At 34.6% G+C, this 16,280-nt stretch overlaps 1 protein-coding gene across 4 annotated transcripts in view; it reads left to right on the forward strand.

Moving 5' to 3' along the window:
- PHF14 (PHD finger protein 14) overlaps window positions 1-16,280 on the forward strand; it is a 154,120-nt gene that overhangs the window by 107,200 nt on the left and 30,640 nt on the right. The window lies entirely within an intron of this gene.

Here is a 16,280-nt window from a genome sequence, read left to right on the forward strand (position 1 = left end):
CCTCCTTGTGGATTAAAGAAAAATGAAGTTTAAAGAACTTAAGGATTACACAGCTAATAAGTGGTACAACAGTGATTTGAACCCACACCTGCCTGATTTTAGAACCTGTGTTTTAGAAACTTGCTTTTATACATATATTGAAATAAGTATTTTCTGTTCCTTTTTTGCAAGAGATTCTCAAATTAGATTTTGTCCTGAAGCTATTTTAGATTTTCATAATGTAGAAACTCAGATAATTTTTCTATTAGGAAAAAACACTAGTACTACTAGGAAAAGAAAAAATATCTTTATTGTTAAGTGGGATGTGTTTTGATCTTTCTAGCAAGTAGGGGAATAAAAACTGGAGGTTATTCTTAAAACAAATAAATTAATTAAAGATGGTCCTACAACTGCTCAAGGCTTTTTTCCTCATAAAATTCAATGAAATAAGTATCTGTGTTAACAGAGCTGCCACTTGACAATATAGATGATTTATGTAGAGCCAGCAGAATCTAATCTGTTATACTTGGAGGGAGGGTGAGGAAAAGGGATCTAAAGGTGAATTTTTTATTAGGCACTAAGCACTGTATTTTAGCTGAGTCAAATATTTCTTCTTAATGTTTGTCCTGAGTTGTGAAATTTAAAAACCTTTATTGTGCAAAGAAACTAAAATCAACCACATTCAGTCTTTTTGCAAAGACCGTTTAAGAATATTCTGATTTGTGAAGTGTCAGCCACTTTATGTACAAACTGGAAGATTTTGTACATTTTTTTAATATCAGCAATCTTTTGCAGTAAAAATTCCTTTATTCAAAAACAATGCTTTGTTTGTCAGTGGATCAAGTACCAATTATAATGCAATTTAGGCTCATTTGGGGTTAATTCTTTTGTTTGTTAACCAAAGAGTATGAAATTACTACTTCACCTATAAAAAGTTAAAAAAATGTTTACCTCCTCCTTGACAGATAAAGATTCACATATGTAACTGTTTTTATTCCACTGTATTTCTACCTGTGACCTGGCTCAGCCATCCAGATTTTTTTGTTTCAGACTTGTACAGGTTGTTATCACTTTAATGTATTGTTCCTTTTTTTTCTTTTGAACTATAGTCATATGCTAAATTTAAACTCTGGTTGCCTAAATGCAATCTCTTTTTATGTTTTATCTGAAGGTTTCTTAAAGGTTTATGTCATAGTGTTATATCTTCATTTAAGTTAAGTTGGGTTTTGGTGAAATGTACCTTCGATAATGCCTACAGATGATTATCTGCTTCGCTGGTTTGAAAACTCTTTAGAGTATGCTTATAGAGGTTAAAATTTTTAAGAATCACTTTGAAAAGTTCAGGCTGCATCAGAGCATTTTTATTAGTTCACTTCTGCGTTCCTGAGGGACTGGACTATTTTCTGAACTTTTCAAGACAAATAGTATTCTGTAAATTCTTTTTCCAAAACCAGATATCTAAATTTAGATTACCAGATATTTGTGAATCAGCTTGTGAAGCACAGATATATAGGTGGCTTAAAGCAAGTCATAAACATAAGGTAGATAAGCATTATTTTCTTATTTTAATACAGCAGTTTCAACATATATAACAAAACATTATTTAATAACTCAGTTTAACATTTATTCTAGTATCCAGTCATTAGTTTACTTACCACTAATTTTTTCGCACTTCAGGTCATTTTAAGATTGCGAATGAAGTAGATCTTTTAGAAAGCGTATTTTTCTCTTTTACAAGCAGGCAAATTGCTGTATAATTTAGACATTTTTTCTACCTTTTCCCTGTGACGTTTAGTGACTGGAAGCATTAACCTGTTACGGCATAAAGGCTGTATTAAGTTTCGTGTTGTCTTCCATTTCTCAAGTCTACTACTACCCATGAGTCTAATTTTTGTGTGAGGTAAACTTTGTCTTCATGATGTTGTTCCCAAATCCCCCAATTTCCTCTTATTTTTAAATCTTTCTCACCTCTTCCTCAATTTTCCTCCTTTTTCCCTGAATTAGTGAAAGCAGCATTTGAAAACATGACACTCTACATATATTTATCAAGTATATTTGTGTTTCTTTATCAGTAAAAAGCTTCTTTAACATAGGAACTTCCCCAGTAGGGTCAACTAGAGTTAGTTGCCTTTTTATTTTTTACTCACTTTAGCAATTTGAAAAAATTAAAACCCCGCAGTCTGAAATCCACACCTTTAACGAAAACCCTTCAAATTAATTTTAAGTAAAGAGTACAAAAGGAGACAATAGAAATGGTCTTATCTGTGCTCCGTATGAGATGCTTTAATGACTATCCAGGTTCCTGTTTTTAAAAGACTAATCTTCCATTTTTATTCAGATATGTTTTTCCTGAGTTCAAGGCAAGATGCAAATATAAAGCGACTTAATTCTTTCATCCCAGTGCCTTTACACAAGCTCTGTTGTTTCCTCAAGTGATTATAGGGCGTATCTCATATTTTTTCAGTCTCCCTGAGGTATTAATACTCTATAAAATATATATATATATATAAATCTAGCCCAGTCTAATGCCAGGGCTTCAGATTCTCAAGCAGCTCAAAGCTTCTCACCAGCTCAGGTCTGCCTCAAGCTGGGAAACCTTGGGTTTGGAAGGGCCTCCTGGCCTTGGATCTTGTCCCTGCTCCCTGCGTGGGTTGTAGCTGCCCAGCATTACTAGGGTTTTCCTACCTGCAGTTGCCTTGATGTGAGAGGTGCCTGCTCCTGTGGGTCACTTATCACTCATTTTCAGAACTTAAGTCCCTTTCCTCCTCTCTGATTGGTGTCACCTCATTCCCACTTGGCTGTCCCACTTGGTTAGGTACCTTTCTAGACATCTGGTCTTGCTGTCCTCTGTGGGTCATTTGTCCTAAGTAAGCACACGCAAGCCCTCGCCTCTTTTCTCCACTGCTCCGTCACAGGAGCCAGGCAGACATGCCTCGCCGCCCAGTCTCTGTGTCCCTCAAGCCCTGGGTCACTCTGAGAGCTTTTCAGAAAATCCCTCTTATCTAGGGACTGCCTCTAAAGTGCCCCTTCCAAAGAAACCCATCCTCTCCGACCTCGCCTGTCCGCCTTCTTCAGGCCTCTCCTGAGCTTCCAGGCCCGTGTTCGCTGTGAAACACTTCAGGGGAACCAGTCCCTGAACTGTTGTATCAGGGCACATCTCCTTTAACACACGAAATTTTATGAGACTGCGAGAAAATCTCACTCAGCCCGTGAGTCCTTTAATGTATGTGAAATGCCCTCCCCTGTGACTCAGCTGGCGACCCTTTCTTCCTTGGGACGCCCGCTGCTTCACCCACTGCCTGCCAGGTGCCCAGCCCTCCTCCAGGCCGCCAGGCCACCGCTCCCCTCCGACTTCCCCTCCTTTCTAAGCTACGATTTGGCCTCGGAACGTACCCTTTTACAGAGCATTAGAGTCCCCTATTACAGATCCTCTGCTTTCTCTGCACTCACTGGATTGGTTCATCTGTTTCTTTTCTGGCCAGAAATAACTGGAGGAAATGACGAACTTCGGTTCACTACAAATGTATGCCTCCTACGTTAAGCAGGGCCTCCGGGCCATCGTGGGAGCCCCTTGTCAGATTCCCGACAGCAGTTACTTCAAGTCTTGGCCACATATCTCAAGTCTCGGTTTTACTTCCAGCACCCTCATTTATCAGCAAGGCTTTCTTACCTCACCGAGGAGAAAGGGGCCAATTCCTCATCTCCCTCCTCTCAACCTGAGAAGTAGCCTTTGCACTTTTCTGACTTCCGTCTCTGTTACTTTCCCTCCCTCAATCTCTTATTTACTGTCTCAGAAGAAAAAACAAAATGTCACTTACTTTTGTTCTCTATTCCAAAAATCTTTCTCTTCAGGATCCGTTTTTATTCCCATTAAGCCATGTTAAAAGTTTTTCTCCAAGTCAGGCTTTTTGAAAGACGACTTCCCACATGTCCTTCCAGGTTAGAAAACTCAAGGAAGGAGCTCTGCCTTGTCCATACCATAGGACAGATGTCAGGGCTTTACCCCTGACTTTCAAGGCCACCTATAACCTAGTCAGTCCCCAGCTAGTATTCCAGAAAGCTATGTCTGTCACCCTCCCTCTCCCCACTTCCTCCGTCTGCCCTTCTCTCATAAGATCAGGCCCCTTTTTTTTGTGTTTGTTTTTTGGTGTTTTATTTTTTAAATTAAATGTCCAGCCCGGCTGGGCGTGGCTCAGCGGTTGAGCATCAACCTAGGATCCAGGAGATCGCAGTTGGATTCCCGGTCAGGGCACAGGCCCGGGTTGCGGGCTCCATTCCAGTCAGGGGCGTGCAGGAGGCAGCTATCAGTGACTCTCTCATCAGTGATATTTCTCTCTCTCTCCCTCTCCCTTCCTCTCTCTGAAATCAATAAAGATATGTTAAAAAAAAAAACAAAACAAGAAAACAACAGCAAGAAACACCTCAAATAAATAAATAAATAAATAAATAAATAAATAAATAAATAAATAAATAAATAAATAAAATAAAGTGTCCAGCTGAAATCCTGGCTTTCTCCGTCTTCCTCAGGTCTGGACTAAATCTGTTGCATTTGTTTGCTAGACTGTTCACCTGGCATTTGGTAGGTGTTTCTTTGTACTGTTATTCATCTTTTTTAATGTTTAGGTTCTTTTGACCAGTTAGACTACAACTCTTCTGGCAGAAAATATTTCTCTCATACTTCCTTGAAGACAAGGAGCCAGAACAGTTACACATAGTATTTTCTAAGATAGACAGATTTAAAGTTGCTCCTGGTAGTTCTTCACTGCTAGCCCGTTTCCTACTAGTTGTTATTGGAATTATTTTTTAAACTTTTATTTTGCCGAATGGCAGTGGAAGGGTGCACGTTCTAGTTTTTGCCCTGGATGCCCAAGGCTATTTGTTGAAACAACAAATGATGTCTGAAACATCAACGCCTGCCAGCCATGACCCAAATACGCAGAAAAGACTAAGAGTAAGAGACGTAAGAAATTATCTATTGAGCAAACTTAAGGTAATATTCCTTCTTAGAATAGTTTCTGTTCCTGTCTAGTTCACTCAGCATCTCTATAAGAGTACCTGTTGATTATAGATTTCTTTGGAATAGAGATAATAGTTTTAAATTAAAAAGAAACTGCCCTCCAGAATGAAGAACACTGGGGTTGTCAAAGGGTGTAAAACTAATCTCAAACAAAATGTCTATTTCGTATTTTTCGTACATAAAATTTGAAAAGAAACAGGAACTCTTTTATTTATACAGGTATTTTCTTTTCCTTGATGGGCCTACCAATATGTCTGCAATAGGAACCTCATTTTATTGAATAAAAATCTGTATCATAGTCAAAAGGTATGCCACACATATTCTACTAGGTGCTTGATACATACTATGACAATCAGACATGATCTCATCTTTAAAAAACTTGTATTCTAGAAGGATAGAGAAGCATGTATGCATATAATTGTAACAAGGTTTAAAAGTGTTAAGTGCCATTAAAATGTGCAAATAAGCTACTGTGGGCATTGAGAGACTCAGTAACGTTTTCATCTCCAAGAATCAAAAAGAGATTGTAAATAACATGCCATTGGAATGGGATTATGAAAACTAGGAAGAGTTTGATAGGAATATAAATCAGGGTAGGCTAGGTAATACAGCACAGACACAAAAAATACCAAATTTTTGGTGGATTAACACTTGTTGATTCTCATGCAAGTAACATGTTAATACATGTTGGAAGAGCAAGTCTGCCCATTTGGTCACTCGGGGATCCAAACTGATGACAGTTTTATTTCAACATATGTGGTCCAAAGCACTGTAGGAGGAAACATGGCAAACTACAGAATGACTTTTAAAACCATATATGGAAATTAACACGTCATTGCAGCTTACATTGTACAAATAGAATGATTTGGTAGAGCAACACGCAGCCCTCTAAGCAAACTTTGTCAAAGCCTGAAAGCATTCTTGCGCTCTAGTGTGTGCATTGAGTACTTGCACATAAACATGTGGATTTCCTTGTGTCCTGGCACTGGAACCCACCTCTTCCTTCACCTAACATACCCTTCTAAGGCCTCTAACTTGACTTTATTCCTTCCCTCGGCAGTGTTCCTTGTTACTTCTGGTACAAGCAATGTTTTCTAAGAAATTAGTCTCTTAGGTGTACATACTCAATGGCCCTGTACTCTTAGTCAGATATTCTTCAGAAATACAGACCAAGAATCCAGCTGTCTAGGTAGCTGCATTATCTTGGGGGTCACTTGTTCTCCCTCGTTCGCTCATTTCCTCAGTAATAAATAATACCTACTTATTAGCCTTTTTTTTTTTTTTTGGCTGTTTTATGTTTTATAGTCTGTTAACTATGATGAGCCTGACGAGTACCTAATTCACTTTTCTATTTAATTGCATGGCCACAGGAAAAAGAAATAGTTTTCATGAAGATAAAGATGAAATATATATATTTATGCCTAGTACTTCTGAAACACTGAGAGTAGCACATCCATTGTGTTTTTATTCTTTTCTTTATTTGAGGACCACTTAAAATTATTTTAATAGAATGTCAGCTTTATAATTTTTTAAAATACTCTATAAAATTTAAGCTTGATCAAGTGCTAATTTTTTGTATATTTTTCATGGTAAAGAAATGTGGTTTTTTCCCATTGGAACTCCATCTTTGTGAAGGAGTAACAATTTCCTGCATTGGTAATGTTAAATGTACTTTAGCGTTCAATTCATTGCTGTGATTATGTTTCCAGAGCCTGCTGTAAGAGATAAACCCATTGCAAATGAAGACAGCATTCATTTCCTTCCACCTCAGGCCACACAGAATTGATTGAGGTAATAAAATGACAGCACCTTGTAATATACTGAAGGCTCTTTAATTCGAAAACCAGTTCTAACCTGATTCACAGCTTGTTTAAAGCTAATTTATAGCTTGCATAATTTTCAGCTGGCCGACCAAGGTAAAGGGTGATATATGAAAACTGATAAAGAATTAACTTATGATACATTCAGACCTGTCTTGTTAAAGTCATCCAGTATTAAAAAACAGGTGGTGGGGAATGGTAGGAAAAATAATTGGTAAGCTTTCAGTGTACATAAGTAACATTGTTGACAACAGTTTAAATTTCCCAACATCTTATTTCAAGCCTAGCTTCTTGTCCTTTCTTTCTAAAATCAGTTCTGTTTGCATTTCTTACATTTTAAAGTCCTTCATTTTTCATCACATATTAAGTCAGGGTGAGGCTGGGTACAGTTAGCAGCTGTTGTGACTTCCACAGTGCCAAATCCATTGTCTGCCATGGTAGCAGTGCTGCTGCTAAGTAGTTCTGTCAGCATTTTAATTACAAATAATCTTTCTCAGGATGCAAGCTGAAAGGACTTAGAGTTCTTCATTTTTATTTGGGCTTAAAAATTAGGATTTGGCTTTTTGCTTTGTTGGCTGTTTTTATCTCTTCATTCTAGCATATTTATTCATTTTTGACCCCCAAATACTGCAACTACCATAGTAAAGTATTCTGTACTATGAAAGAAGCCAGATTTTCAGAAATTTCATGTCAGCATTCACAAGCAGAACCTGGATTACACTTTCCTTCTTTTTGTGTAAATCCTTTGCATGGTTGTTTTTCCCTTAAGATTACTCAGCAAAGGTAGTTATAAAGTTGTTACATATTAATAGCTTTAATTTTTGATTAAAAATTATATTTAGTCATTCATAATCTTGTATAAAATAAAAAATGAATTTACTCTTTTTATATATATAGTACAACTATATGTAAGCACATAAACAGATATACAGTACAGTATTTATGTGGCATTGAAATTTGGGGGGATGTTTATTAAAAAACAGTTGAGAAACACTGGCATAAATGACTTTATCCCTGCTTTTTCTCTTAATATTACATAGTAAGTATTAAAAATTACTTTTAGGCAAAGCCAGTGGGCATACTATCAAATTGAGAAGTAAATAGTAGATTCCTTTGTGTTACTAGCATCAGGCATTATAATGAATTTCATTTGAGATAATCATAAATGCTAGCAGTCTACAAATATCCACAAAGTACTAGGTCATGTTGTGATTGGTGGAGCCAGAGAACTTATTTTTGCAGCTTGAAGACTTCTTTTTTTTTTTTTTTAATATATTTCCATTGATTTCAAAGAGGAAGAGAGAGGGAGAGACAGATAGAAACGTCAGTGAGAGAGAGTCATTGATCAGCTGCAGCTGCCTCCTGCTGGGGATCAAGCCCCCAACCTGGGCATGTGCCCCAACCACAATCTCCCCCTCACAGGTGGATGCTCAACTGCTGAACCACATCAGCTGGGCAAGACTTCTATTTTTTATATTCAGCTCTCATTTTCATTTAGTTCACTGTTGGTAAAATTTAAACTCCTTGACTTGAATAATTTAAAATTTTATTAAAATTTTTTTCTCTCATTTTTAAGTGAATTTGGAGCCCATGTAACACGTGATTCTGGAACCCAAGTAATCTAGCCAAACACAAACTTGTGGTTATTATGTATTTCTTATTTTTGTAGCGTGAGGAGCTAACTATAACTTATAGTTGTTTTTTAGAACAAATGTTTTACTTTTTTCCTTGTATGACTTTTTACAAAAAAATCTAATAAAAGCAAAGGCCTTGGAAACATTGTTATTAGGAAAATCTCAGGGAGTAGGCATGTCTGCAAAAAATATGTGTTTTTTCATATTCATAGTATTTATAAACATAAGAAGAATTTTGTTTTATAGCAGATAGTTTTTTAGATATGTTCTTTCATTTCTACTGGAATTAACAATAAAAAGCAGTTGGTTTTGAGTAATTTAAAGCAAAATTTACAGGTTTTTAAATAAGAGACATTAAGGGAAAAATATTTAAATAATTTGTTTTCTATTAAAAAATTAGACATTTATCTATATTAAACCTTTTAGAGTCATTTTTTATTTCAAGGTATACTCACTTGTTTCTTCTGATATTTGGAGAGTATTTATTAATACATGACTCAGTGTCATTTACATTATATAGGAATATTAATTTTACAAACTCTGCTCTCAATTTCAGTAATTTTACATATTGACCTAGAAAAAATAGCTTAATCAAGTTCACCTAATTAAGTTAACTAATTGTCACACTATGATGAACTTGATATTGAGAGGAGATTAAAGACAAATAGAAATCATCAGCCTTTGGTATGAAATCAAATTTAAAGGATTTTTAAAAGTTGAATTATTTTAAATGAAGAATGTTTTACACTAGCCCTATAGGTAATTTAAAAAGTTAAGACAAAAATCTGTAGTGTGCCAATCATTTAGCTTTGTTTCTGAAAGAAATAAAAAATAAATTACAAAAGATGAAACATATAGCAAGTAACTTTGGTACCTTTTAAAGGTATAGCAGGTATATAAAAGGTATGGTAAATATTTCTAGAATTGATGAGTGTTGAGTAAAATATTCCACAGGATATGACTTAATGTACTATTGCTAATAATGTACTAATGCAGCTTTTTGATCAGCAAGTCCACATAATAATGGCATTGGCTTCTGGGTTTCTGTCAGGGTAGCGGGGATGACCTGGCCTATCAGGCCATTTATTTGGAGCAGTAACTTTCAAAGATCTCCGACGGTCACCCACAATTCCTTACCCACGCCTACATACCATCCTGCACACATCCCTATATATGGCCCTGTACACATTCCTCTACAGGACTCTGTGCATACCTTGTATAGCAACCTTCTCATACCCCCAAGCATCCCTACGTGTGTTCCTACACACAGCTCTACACGTAGACCTACACACAGCCCTTCATAAGAGCCTGCACTAAAGCGAAACACACACAATCTACACTAAACGAAACTTACCCTTCTTATCCTTACTATCTGTAATGTACCCTATTTTATTATTTTCTATTAAATTACACCTTTAAAACAAATGTTCACAGCTCCCTAAGCTCACATTGTGTCTAGATCGGAGCACGCTTGCTGTTATAATACATCCTGACTGATGTAAAGGTCTTTATATTGCTAAGTGTCTAGGCATATGAATACATCCAGAAGCAAATATAGATCATCTAGGAGGAAGTAATAATTTGCTTATAATCCTAATTTTGTGTAGGGTTTTTTCAAGCTTTTGTATGTGATCTTTTACTGTTCAGCAATGATGAGCTATAGATTTATAAGTTCTGTTTTTTTCCTCATCATACAATACACAGACTACAAGAGTATCATATGCAGAAATATTTAAAGAAACTGTAAGTTCCAACTAAGATGTTCCAGTGATAGGATTTGAAAGAGGTTCGTATAATAAGATTGAAACTTCTACACTTCATATTAAAAGAAAGGCTCCACGCCAGTAGAATGGCAGTAGGTTGCAAATTCTGGCATTATCTAAAATTACTCCCAACTACTTAATGACCTTGGGAAATGTTTAATTCCTGGGAAATGTCTTTTGATATACTGTCGGTACTGTAACGTAAACGTCAAGAAGTCGACACTGTTTTCATTATATTTATTAGCTGTGAGATAACCTCTTTTTTTATATGCCTATTTCTATAAAATTAAAATTAAGTGAAACATACCTGAGTAGCATGTGGTTTGTAATCAGACAGACCTGGAATTAGCATATCTACTCCTTCACTTAGTAGCTGTGCCACTCTGGATAAATTCCTTAACCCTTCTGAGTTTCAATGTACTCATTAGTAAAAATTCTATATAGGTATGTTCTGAAGCTCAGAACATAGCATATGCAGAATTTCTACCACAATTTGCGGCCCATTAAATCACCTATAAGTGGCAACACATATCATCGTGATTATTATTATTATAGTTATTAACCTCATTTATCCTGATTTATGAGCAAAGTCAAGCTATTTTGTTGAATGTATGTTTGATATTTTATAACCCAAGATTCCTAAAAATTTATAGTAGCTCTTTATATGATTGTTACTATCAAAAAAGATTGCTTGAGAAAAATGGTATCATGTATACATTTGATTATAGAAATTTCTTCTTCACTTATAACCCGTGGTTTCTGGATTAATATGAAATTAAAGCGTAGTCCTAGTTCACAATTTTTTCAACATAGCATTATATGAATACTGTATTTTCTAGGCATCTTTCAATCAGGCCCTTAGTGTTGATTTTAATATGATACTAAATTATTGCTAATAACAGAGGTCAGTAGAGAGGCATTATGTGTTCGGACTTACCTGAAAACAAGTAATAACAAGTAATAACTCCATTAAAAAATCAGTTTGTTAGAATTATAAAGTATTGACACAGGAGAGAATTTGTTTCCCAAGGTTATTTGAGGAAAATGCCAGTTTCACCTTGTTTTATTCATAATAGTGTACTTATTCATTTATAGTAATTGGAATCAAAATTTAAATGTAGAAGTGACTTTATGAATCAACTGGTCAAGTTCTCTTAGACCTGAGTTCCCTCAAGTCAAGATTGTCTCTCTGGTTAAGAAATCTGGTGACTGTGGGACGAGGGGGGGAGGGGGGGTGGGAGTGGTGGATGAGGGTATGGGAGGGGTAAATAGTGATAGAAAATAAGATAAAATGAAGAAAACAAACAAAAATTATATAAAATTTGAAAAAAGAAATCTGGAGTTTCAGGAGATTTGTAAACAATTTGTCAGAGACCCGTAATAAGTATCAGGGCCCAGATAAGGGTTTTGAGTTTCTGTCTCCCAGGCCATTGGTCCCAGTGCTCATTTATGTGCATTTGTGGTTAAAACTCTTTTAACCACAAATTCCCAAATATTGTATAATTTCTATGATTATCTAAGTGGACTTATTGTTTGTCATATGTAGATAAAGGTTTCCTTATTTTTATATAAAGTAACTTATTTTAAAATGTTCTTTGCATTGTGTTATATCATAACCTGAGTTTCTTCAAGAGCATAATTTGATATGTTTCCCATAAACAGGTTTAATCTATACTCGTATTTATTCTTTGATATTTTTTACATCAGTAGTGTATGTGAATCTCTCAGTATTTTTGTGTTTGATTTTTTAAACAATGTTTCAAATTATTTGTTTCTAGCACCTACAAGTTTTTATACTTCTATCACTTCATTAGTGATACTGCTCTTTCTACTTGGTCCTTGCTTTTCCTTATCATGTGGCCTCCCAAAATGTAAACAAGATTGCTTCATGAAGAAAATAATACTTTCCTCAAGTTATCAGACTGAGAATTATCTGCCTACAAAATTTTAGGTGGCCACCTTTTGAATATCTAGTATCAGAAATGGCAAAATAAAATGAATAATTTGCTTAAACAATAGGTTTACTGGTTAAAATATTTTTACATTAGCATTTCTTAGACAAGTTTTTAAAGCAAATAGTTGGTGTTTTCTCTAAAGTGTGCCATAGACAACAATGCTAAATTTATTATCAATGCAAAATCATGAATCCCAATCACATAAAATTACAGATTTTAAATTTTCTTAAGTCACCTTAGGAATCGTCAAACTTAAACATCTGGTGCCCTTTTCTGTTTTTATAGTGGTGCACATAGCATTTATTCATTACTCCATACTGGATCATTTTTATCTACGTCTTGTGTCTGTGGTGGTTATATAGAATAAATATTTATGTTTTCTCATTTTTCTGAACTAAAAGATACAGATAAAATAGGTTTGAAGTATCAGCTATAATTCATTTGCTTGAAAAGAAACACCTTATACTGGTATTGTATAGAACAGAGAACTACTTAAATCATTTCAGCAGCAAGCTTATAACCAAGATAACATCAGCATTTTTCTTCATGAAGAAAATATATGTACTTCCCATATATTAAAGTAAGGAAGCACTACTTTATTAAAAATAGTATGACAAGTTTAACCTATCAGAATCACAAACCTAGCTTAAAGAAGATTCTATTATTTTTGATAGAGAAAAAATAATGGTAAAAATTTTTATTAGTCACATTTCACTATATATGCAAGATCATAAAAAACTCCCAAAATATAAAAACATAAATGAAATAATTTTTATGTTAATAGTTCATGGTTTCCTACTTTAATTCTCAAAAAGTTATCCCATATATATATAGGGATAAACTAATGACATAATGGCTAGTTGATAAAAGTTACCAATTTGAAAAATCTAGATTTTTATTTTCTGCTCACACACAAAATGTGGCCCTGTGATTTAGTATTGCTTGCATTTTTGGGGTAAAGTTAAATATTTCTATAGAATAGGAACAAACTAACAATACATCATTTAATCTGTATTACTTAAAAATTAGGGATAAGAAGGGTTTTAGTTATGTTAGAAATATTTGACATGCTTCAGGAATCCAGATTTACATTTCTTGACTTTAACTTGCTTTTCCAACAATGAAAACTAAAATTTTATTGAACTATGGTGTATATACTAAAATATGCTTTAAATAATTTTTGAAGGTTGTATGCTATAGTAATTTATAATTAAGGTATATAAACTTCATTTAGCATAAATGTTTTTAATAAATAACTATGCAGTATTAATTTATTTTAATTATTACTTTTTTCATATTGCTGCTTATCTATGGTATATTCAGTAAAGAATTAAATGGCAGGTTACTTTAAGAGCTGCATTTTAAAATCTATTAATTACTTTGTTTTCATTATCCTGCTGGGAGTACTGGGTGTTCATGGCAGGATATAACCCTTGTCCTCTTGATGCTTATAGTCTATCAGAGAATATAGACAAATGAGATGAAAGCTATGGAAGAAGAACCCAAGGCACTGTTAAAACCAGAAGCAGGGAACCAACCTGGTTTAATGGGTCCCAGCAGTATTCTTGATATTTTTTGAATATGGTAAGAGTCTTCCCTAGATTCCTGTACTATATTATAGGCATGTGTTCTCACTTGCTCTCTCTTTCCCTTTCTTATGTTTTTAAAATTCCATTAGCTATTTCAGTGAGGATCTAGGAGGAAAAACAATTCTTGTGAGCATATAGCCTTCATATCTGAAAAATTCACATTATTTTAAAAACCACGATGGTATCATTATCACTGCTATAAACCTAAATAGACTGAAAATGAGCATATCTCCAAAATGTCTATTAGGCAATTACTTCCCTATGGGCAGAAAAGAACTTAGCATTTCCAAATTATTTTTGATAATAGAAAGTTGCTAATTCACTTGTTACATTTTATGAAAGTATTTTATCCATTTTTAACACTCCTGCTGTCCTAAAGCAATTACCATAGTTTCATAGCAATTCTGTAATAATTTTATATTAATATACTTAATTTAATCAAACTATTTAAAGACCTGTTTTTCTAATAAAAAATCATGTGCTTTGTTTTGACCATTGTGAACTATGCTAATAAATATGAAAAGTAGCATGTATTATACATATATGTAATAGTACCATAATTTCATTAAAACAGTAAATTAACAAGGTCATAGAATACTAAGCCTTTTAATGCCTTTCTGTTTCATGTCTATTTATTCTATATGTTATACATTACCATATTTTAACCTTGTATTAGTATCAGAAAGTAAACTAAGGAAAATATAAAAGCATATTTCATATTAAAAATCTTTTTGTAAAAACAATGGCAAATAAGCTCTTGAATGTTTTGAGCCTAAATTTTTTCATTATTATTAACTATATTAAATTAATTCTATTATATTAAAATGTTTCATAGGAAAATCTAGGCGTCTGACACTGTTTTATGACATAGTTTCTAGTGCTTTATAGATTTCCTATAATACAATACTTATTTACATACTACAAAATCATGTTTTGAAAGCAAGTAATTTTGGTTATGATCTAAGACTTTATTTTTTAAACTAATACCAGAGGAATATCTGAAAGAAATAATTTTAGTACTTTTCAGAAGAATCTTTTCTTTTTTTTTTTTAAATATATCTTTATTGATTTCAGAGAGAGGAAGGGAGAGGGAGAGAAACATCAGTGATGAGAGAGGCATTGATGGGCTGCCTCCTGCACGCCCCCGACTGGGGACCCAACCCACAGCCCAGGCATGTGCCCTGACCGGGAATCGAACTGCAATCTCCTGGATCCTAGGTCTATGCTCAATCACTGAGCCAAAGCCCAGCCAGACTGCTTTATTTTTTAATGTTTCCTTTGACAAACATGATTTAATATCTCCCCGTCTTTTACAGACCCTAATCTTATTCCCATCCCTTTTTTAGCTATTTTTATTTTTGTACTACAGAAAAACTATTAAACGTCGTCTATACCTCCATTTTCTCCAAAACTGGAGATGTTTATTAAAAAATAAGTGAAAGAGTAGAAAATTTTTATACATCCTGATTACAGTCATGTAGAGAAAATTCTCAGAACATTAAATTGAAATTGAACATTAAATTGAATTTGGGGAGGTTATTTTGACTGGACTGTTTATGGCTGGGTTTATAAAGCAACATATAGGCACATTTTTTAAAATAGCACTTATAGAAGTCTGCTCTATGTGCGAGTTTTTCTTTCATATATACAGTCAGCTCCATATTATCATTTTGAGCATAACTAGGACATACAAACCTAAAAGGAGATGCTGAGAAATGCTCTATTTACAGTAAAGGCACTGAACTCTGTGCAAATCAGTGCTGGAGTTGTCTTCTGTGTGTTGTTTACTCAAGTTGAAAGTCTTAGCAACCAGGATAGAGAATATATGACATATTGATTTTAGGGGGGGGTATTTTTAGGCTACAGGAAAAGTGTGATTAATACAGGAAATGTAAAAATATAATGTTTAACAGTAAGCCCAGAAATAGTATTGCCAGCAGCCCTGGCTGTCAGGAGTAACTTTACTACAGTTCTTTTGGTCTTTCCATCATGGTTGATTGTTGAAAGGTGGCTGCTTCCAGTCATCGCATCCATGTTTCTGAAATTGAGGAGGAAGGAGGAAGTGCACGATGGCATCTCCCGTTCCTTCTTTAATCTGTTTCAACTAGGCTTTGATCCTAGCACTCCACTGAAATGGCTCTTAACACTAAAGTGCTTTGTCACATAAAATCTCTTTTTTGTCAGACTCAACAGTCATGCATCTGTCTGAATCTTACCTGACCACTCAGTATCATTTGACAATGTTTAACATTCCCTCTTTCTTGAAACATTTTCTTATCTTGGTTTATATGAACCCACCCTTCCCAACCATAGTCCCTTAATTTTCTTCTTACATCTTAGCTGAATTCTCCACTGTACTCAAGTCTTATTACCATGGCTCAGTCCTTTGGCCCTTTTTTCTCTACTTACATGTCATTCCCTAGACGATCGCATACAGTCTTATAATGTCTGTGTGTTGGGACTTCCAAACGTCTGATATGAGCTCTGAACACTGCCCCCAAGATCTAAATTCATATATCCAAA

The sequence above is a fragment of the Miniopterus schreibersii genome, assembly GCF_964146895.1.
Source record: "Miniopterus schreibersii genome assembly, chromosome: 9".
NCBI lineage: Eukaryota > Metazoa > Chordata > Mammalia > Chiroptera > Miniopteridae > Miniopterus > Miniopterus schreibersii.